Source organism: Mastomys coucha, unplaced genomic scaffold (genome assembly GCF_008632895.1).
Source record: "Mastomys coucha isolate ucsf_1 unplaced genomic scaffold, UCSF_Mcou_1 pScaffold22, whole genome shotgun sequence".
NCBI classification, from domain to species: domain Eukaryota; kingdom Metazoa; phylum Chordata; class Mammalia; order Rodentia; family Muridae; genus Mastomys; species Mastomys coucha.
In genome coordinates, this window is record NW_022196905.1 from 163057103 (window position 1) to 163064630 (window position 7528).

Consider the following 7528-nt stretch of genomic DNA (forward strand, 5'->3'; position numbering starts at 1 on the left):
TTCCATATCCTTTATTGGGGATAAAGACACTGCTCACCTAGATGCAGGTGAGAGAACTCATCATCATGCTAGAGACATGGATTAGGGAGGAGTAGATTTAAGCTCTGAAACTGGGTCACACAGGTGGTGGTACTATATCTTTATTTACCTGATTGAACAGCAAGAACCAAAAGATCAATTTCCTTGTGCAAAGATTTGTTTGTGACTATCACAGGGTTTAATACATAAAGAGACTTAGTAACTGTTTTTTTCTTCTACATATAAATGGTTAGACTTGGTCTATTTTACTCTGTCTACTATGTTTTAGAACTTGGAGATGTCCGTTTAGATAGTTACATAATGGTAAGAGCACAAAAACGAAAAGAAAATTAAGACAAATGTGGATAGACTTTAGTTTTGTGCTTACAATGTATATTTATTTATATTGATCCTGATTGCTCATGCTGCTGTCAGTAATGATCAATGTGGAGAACCCGTTTCACCCAGCACATATCTTGCCCAAGATCTCTTCTGCCCTGCTGACTCAGGCACTAAGTACTGTATCTGATCTCTGTTTCCCCAGATGTGAAGTCAGGCTTGACCTGCTATTGCAGACTCACAGGCTGTGGTTTTGGAGAACGGCTCTCTGGGGCCTGCCGTTACCGGGGCCGCATCTTCAGACTCTGCTGCCGCTGAGCACTAAGAACAAGAACAATATGGTTGTCACATGACTTGAGATCTTGAAGGAGACCGCGTTTTGTCCCATGTTGTGTTCTTGAGTTTCCTCTTCCTTTATAGCCAATAAAGTTCTTACAGCAAGTTCTCTCTGTGTGTGCTTGATTATTGTCTCCAAGCAAGACTCGGAGAACCAAGTACAAGAATGCTAGAGAGAAATTTTGGTTTGGGTCTGTAGGAGTGTCAAGGTTTTTTATTATCCTGGTGGATAATAAGAAAGCTCAGTGCTGTAGTAAGGATTCTAATCTCTCATCTCATAACCCCTCCCCATTTAGATCAGAACCACTCTCAAAGCCATTGCCTATGTGGGAGGAAGACAGCATGGTTATCTTCATTTTTACATTGTCACAAAGACCTAACTTTTCAAGCAAACCAATCTCATTCTACATGTTACAATTTGACAAGCAGGGCAGGCCAAGATCATGTATCTGCCCATGAAGCCCTAAGAGTGTGTCAGCTCTACAGACACAACTGTAAGTAGTATTAGGCCCCAAAGATACCAAATAAAAAGTGTGATGGTTTGTATATGCTGGGCTCAGGGGGTGGTACTTTTAGGAGTAGGTGTGTCATTATGGGTGTGTGCTTTAAGACCCTCATCCTAAATGAATGCCCCAATGTAGAGGAATGCCAGCTCAGGAGGATGGGTGTGGGTGGATGGTGGACCACCCTCATAGAGGGAGGGAAACGGGTATGAGATAGGGGTTTTCTGAAGGGGGGACCTGGAAAAGGGAAAACATTTGAAATGTAAATTAAGAAAATATCCAATAAAAAATAAAAACTATAATGTAAGCTACAAAAAAGAAAGAAAGAAAAGAAAAAGAAGAGAAGAGAAAGAAAAGGAAAGGTAAAGAAAGCAAAGAAAAGAAAAGAAAAGAAAAGAAAAGAAAAGAAAAGAAAAGAAAAGAAAAGAAAAGAAACCACCCTCATCATACCTGCCTGGTAGTCAGTATTCTGGTAGTAGTCTTCAGATGAAGATGTAAAACTCTAAGCTCCTCCTCCACCATCCTGCCTGGACACGGTTATGCTTCCCACCATGATGATAATGGACTGAAGTCTGAACCTGTAAGCCAGCCCCAATTAAATGTTGTCCTTTATAGAGTTGTCTTGATCATGCTGTCTGTTCACTGCAGAAAAACTCTTAAGACAAGAAGTAAAGCAGGCAGTCTCACCTAGATATACTCATCACCTGAAGCATCTGTGCACATCTGGGGAAGCTGGATTTGATATATGTAGGTCTGACTTTAAACACACACACACACACACATGTGCTCAGCTCTTCAGCTACACCTTAAGATATCTAGGTGTAGGTATATTAAGATGACTTTATGTACACTTCTCAATTGAGGCTAAGCTGTTGGAAAATGTGAATAATGTCACTTACATGACCCGATATACTGTGACACACAGAAGTACAGCACGAGGGATCAGGTCCCAGAAGAACTGTCTCCTCAGTCACTACTATAAAAGTTCATGCCACCTATACAGTTGCCTGGATCCTGAACCAAACATAGCAGTCTGCAGAGGGACCTGGAGGCCCTAAGCCTCCAGTTCTTAACAACCACTCACCAAATTTAACAGGCATATATGAGGATGCTTCTATATTTACCCCTAACACCTCCTTAAACCATGTTAAGTTACTAGTTTAACTCTATTAAAATAAAAAGATTCCCAAGCCTTCCAAATTCCAAAGTGCTAACAAGGGGTGTGGTGGCTTTCAATGAGCTCACAATCTCACTGATGCTTAGAAGATCTATTAAGTCACAGGTTCCAGCCTCTTTTACAGGGTGTTTTTTGCTTTTCTTGGAATGCTGGCTTTGGAACTAATGAGGTAATGTTTAGAGCTCAGGAGACTGGTACTTGATGTTCAACCCTACTGCACTGAGACCTCTGAAGACTCCCTGGAAAATGACAAACCTTTAGGACTGCCATGCCACCTGATGGCCAGTGCCAGGCCATCTACCTACTTCTCTACAGAGCTTGCCCTCCTTTCCTCGAACACTCTGGACCCTTGGTCAGAGTCTTATGATGCACGACCCTTTAATGTGGAAGTACATCAATGGAGGTGAGAAAAACTTACAAACAGACCTGGGTCTCAACAGACTGCATTTCAGTGCGTGCTCCTGGGTGATTGGCTCTTGAACTGCTTGGCTGTGGGTATAAAGATGAGGTGAAGAGATAAGGCCCTCAGGACTGAGTGTCATCTTCGAGGCCCTTCTGGGTTTCAGGAGACCACTAACTTAAGAAGTAGGAGAGATGCTTATCTTATTTGTTTCTGGTCACTAAAATGTGGATCACAGAAAAAGGAGCCCTTTGAATTGGGGGAAGATTTAGTGTTTGCATATGTATAAGGGAAGGGAATGGCATGAAAATGTGGACAGGCTACAAAGCTCCCTTATTCTCTCTGAACCCTTTGGTGTTCCTCTGATCTGGGATTTCTACTTACACTACATGTTGCATCTGTTTGATGGCTGACTACGGAGACATCATGAGCAATGACAAAGTAAATGATAAGCTTCCTTGATCCTCAACTGCTTAAATATTTATCCACAGTCATGTGAATTGCTCTCTTTTGTAATCTATTGCTTTGATAATGCACCAGGAACATCCATCAATCCCCAGAATATAACACACACTTCCATTAATATACATCCCGTAATTTAAAGACACACCTCTAGGAATAGCTACAGAGTTTGAAAATGGTGCGACTCTGCAGGAATGTGAGCCCTGGCCTTTGAGAAACAACTTCTAAAGCTTTCTGCTTCTGTACATTGCACACAATGACTCTCCTAAGAGTCCCAGTGTTTTGACTTAGTATTATTAATATGTAATTTTATGCCTTTTATACTTGCTTATCCAGGAATCACTCTCAAATGTTGTGCAAAACTTATTTCATAACTTCAATAGCTTTTTCCTTTCTCAGGGTCCCAATATTTGTTCAGCTTCATTTTCTAATAATTTCTAAACATGATTTTTTCAAACTTCTTTCCAAGTCAAACATTAATCTGGAACTACAATTGTGCAGTTATTACATTGTTTCCAAGATGAGAGTGCACAACATGCACCTGGGCCATTAGGACTGTGCTGTCCTCCATGCCTCAATTTTTAATTGTTTAAGAATCATTACTTCAAGGACCATCTAATTTCACAGAATTCATCATAGAAACAGGAGAAAGGAGTAGGAAAGTCAGATATAACAAAATAATTATGCACACCAAGGCCAACTGAAAATCAGTCACGAACAAAAGAAATTTATACAGCTATTGTCCTGGGCTAAGATTAGAAGAAATGGGAACAACAGTTTCTTTTTTTACAAAGAGCTGCCATAGGCTACTGAGATGTCTCTATCCAGGCCTGCTATGTGCAGTCAGTCCCTTGTTTCTAATGGCAGGTCCCCTGGAGCTATGAGTCTTCTGCTTCTCAGGGTCTCAGACACCACCCTTTTTAACAAAGAGCTGCCACGGGCCTCTGAACACCTGGCCTGCTGTGGGCAATCTCTGTCTTGGTATGCTGTCCCTAGCATTCTCCTGAGTGAAGGTACATCATGCTGAGGAGGACAGTACAATTGTCCCAGACCTGCCCCATCTTGGGCTTCAGAATCATAGCAGGGTTGCCAAAGAGAGGGCAAAGAGTTAGTAAATCTCTCTCATATATGGATCAGCTCTTTCATCCTGTGTCGCTGTGACGTTCCATGAGTGGGATTCTGGTAGGAAGGCAGGGAAGCTTACCTGGGCTCCTGCAGCTGGTCAGAAGTGAAGGTATCATCTTGGGGTGCTAATCTAAGTCATATAATAACACCCAAAGCCTGGGTTCCTAAATCAGTACAATGGGCACCGTTGTTATTTTTCCCTCAGTGTGTTTCCACCAGTGTAACTGCTACCACCAGTTCACTAGTTAAAGCAAATACATAGCCAAACTTCTCCAAATAACAAATTAACATTTAAAAAATGTACCAACATGGAAAAATGAACATCTACTGGTTGACCAAGTGTAATGGATGGTATATATGTTCGGCCCAGGGAGTGACACTATTAGAAGGTGTAACCCTGTTGAAGTAAGTGTGTCACTGTGGGTATGGGCTTTAAGATCCTCATCCTAGCTGCTTTGGAGCCAGTATTCTGCTAGCAGCCTTCAGATGAAGACGTGGAACTCTCAGCTCCTCTTGAACCATACCTGCCTAGATGCTGCCATGTTCCCACCTTGATGATAATGGACTGAGCCTGTATGCCAGCCCCAGTTAAATGCTGTTCTTATAAGAGTTGCCTTGGTCACGGTATCTTATCACAGCAGCAGAACCCTAACTAAGGCAGCATCAAGGCTCTGGGAAACCTTCCAAATCTCAGAGTTCTCATGACAAACTTGCAAAGTCTATAATTGTCCTATTTTTACCTGTGATGCTGCCTCCAAAGCAGCTGTTCAGTGCAATCTCCCAGGCCCCATCTTCATCTGAGGGGATAGAAGGTGGAATAAACCTAGCTCTTTCCCTTGGTTGCCTGTGTTTCATAGAGGTGTAGACTTACACCCTGCCTTCTCCTGTAACTTGACCCTCATTTTCCCATCACATTGGGAGATTGTTGTTGTTGTTGTAGCCTGTTTCTGATTTTAGATCTTGAGCAATAAACAACTCAACTCCCTTCCAACATTCAAAATGCCATAACAAAAATGGCTAGAAATCTTAACATCTGTTGGGAAGCATTCAGTCTGAATTTTCCAATGCTACGAACTCTTGGAAGGATTATACTCAAACAGTGTATATTCCAGTGTTATTTCTAGCACACAACAGATATATGCCCTCATGAAAATGTACTTTACCGCATGTCAATAATGTGTGGATTACTGATACGTTTTTTAGCTATCAACACTACATACAACTTTGGGGGGGTAGATAAATAATTTCGATGAGAACACTGTGAGGCTCTTTGCATGTGTTATCCCAAACCTACAACACAACAGCTGAAGGAACTGGGTCTGTTAGCTAGCAGCTGGTGGGGGTTGGGAGTGGGGCTGGGCATCCACACTTGATAAACAGCTGTCTCTCAATGAAGTGATGGCAAAAGTCTGTGTTTGGTTTTTGTAAACTCACAGTTTCACTGTTGCTTAGTAGATTTGTTAATTCCTGTGTTCCTTTGTTCACATTTACTTGGGACTACGTCAATATATTGGGCACAGAAAAGCTCAATTGATGTTCAACCCTACTATCCAGAGAACATTTTCTTCTGTTCTCAGACTGTGGGAAGCAAGCTAGGGATCTCTGGACAGCAGTGCCACCATCTGGCTACGAAGTGCCATTGCAGTGTGGGCACTAGATTAGCGCTTAAAGAACAGAGCTTCTGAGGAAGGTACTAGCAAGTGCTTGATCTCAGCGGAGACTAAACAGTGGCTGGAGTTCTCGGCTGTCAATCAACCTTGGCTTTGGAGTTAAGTACAAAGAAAATGAAGAAGACAAAAATAAACTCTTAAGTGTTGGAACAAGGTCCAGGAGTGGAGTCCAGGGAGGAGAATTCTGAGTGCTTGTTAAGAAAACTCCAAGAAAGCAAGACAAGAAAGAGTCTTGTGATCTCAGTTTCTTCAAAACACAGGATTGTAATTGGAATGTGTTTTCATAGTCTTTCCAGGTAGTGGATGGGAGTGCGTTTACTTCAGATTGCTTGCTGCTGTTGTTCAATTAAACATTTAAACTACCCTCATTGGGCCTGCTGGCGGCATGGCAAGAGGAAGTGTTATGCACTGCTGTTGGGCCACAAGTTAGAATACCCACTGCTGGAATTGGCAAGAAGGCTCCTGGAAAGACTAAAAGATCATATGACCCAGCTATACTTTTTCTGGGTATAAACCCAAGCACGTCAAAACTAGCGAGTGTGTATTTACTGAGCAGCTAAGGGTGGGTCGAGGCTGGAAAGGGAACAGGTGAATGTTGTAAGGAGTTTTTAGCTGTACCACTTTGTACCCCCAGCTAGTCGTTTGGGAAGGTTGCCCTGGGGATGTCATTGTCAAAGTCATGATCTGTGGCGACGATATTCTCCAGTGAATGGTCTTGTATCAGGGGAGGGCAAGCCTCATCGTGGGGTGATCTGACTACCAGACTTGCTCTTTCTCAAATCCAAGATGACACTGACTTACGGCAGTGAATGGACACTTCCATGTGCCTTGAGGGTCTGGTTGTAAAAACGTAACAGAAAAATTCTCTCTCTCTCTCTCTTTTTCTTTTTTTAACTTACTCTGTAGAAGACCAGGCTGGCCTCGCACTCAGAAATCCACCTGTCTCTGCTTGCCAAGTGCTGGGATTAAAGGCGTGCGCCACCACCGCCCAATGTAAAATTCTTTACTTACTCTTGGTTTGTGTCTTCAGTCTTGAATAAGAAAGAATGCCCACTTTAGACGGATACCCAGTAAATGGTTAACATGCCTGGGTGTAGAGTGAAGATGGAACCTGGCTCACAGTACAAGAGGCAGACACAGATGCCCAATGTTATTTTGCTTTTAACTTCCCACCAAATATCTGCAGGCCCAAGTGAACAATTTGTGCCTTCCAGCCAAAGGTCTTAGTCCTGTTTTGCAACTTTTCCCTGGGTCTCCAGTCTGCCAGACTCCATCCCTGACACATCTGACACCTTACGCTTTCCATGCTCCCAAAATGTAATGGCTTAATTCCCCTGAATAGAGGAACTGGCTCTATTTGTCTGCAGAACCCTGGCTGATGCACATCTAGTTCTAGGTCCTTGAAACCTTGGGTATCAAGAATGTCAGCCATATTCCACCAGAGAGCTCCTAAACCTGATAAAAAACTTCAGCAAAGTAGCTGGATATAAAATTAACT

The 7528-nt window shown here is 42.5% G+C and overlaps 1 protein-coding gene and 1 long non-coding RNA gene across 5 annotated transcripts in view; one reads left to right on the forward strand and one right to left on the reverse strand.

Annotated features, from left to right (window-relative positions):
* Positions 1-394: 394 nt before the first annotated feature.
* Positions 395-2412, reverse strand: LOC116071219. Its single transcript, XR_004110766.1, has 3 exons — positions 2281-2412; positions 1647-1774; positions 395-678 (listed from the first exon to the last, which is right to left on the reverse strand). It is a non-coding gene; the product is annotated as an uncharacterized LOC116071219 (long non-coding RNA).
* A 116-nt stretch (positions 2413-2528) lies between these two features.
* The window catches only part of LOC116071220 (beta-defensin 1), a 44210-nt gene continuing 39210 nt past the window's right edge, over positions 2529-7528 (forward strand). For all 4 annotated transcript variants that reach the window (XR_004110767.1, XR_004110768.1, XR_004110769.1 and 1 more), the window contains exon 1: positions 2529-2776. The gene's annotated coding sequence lies outside the window, so the exon portion shown is untranslated. The remainder of the gene's footprint in view (positions 2777-7528) is intronic.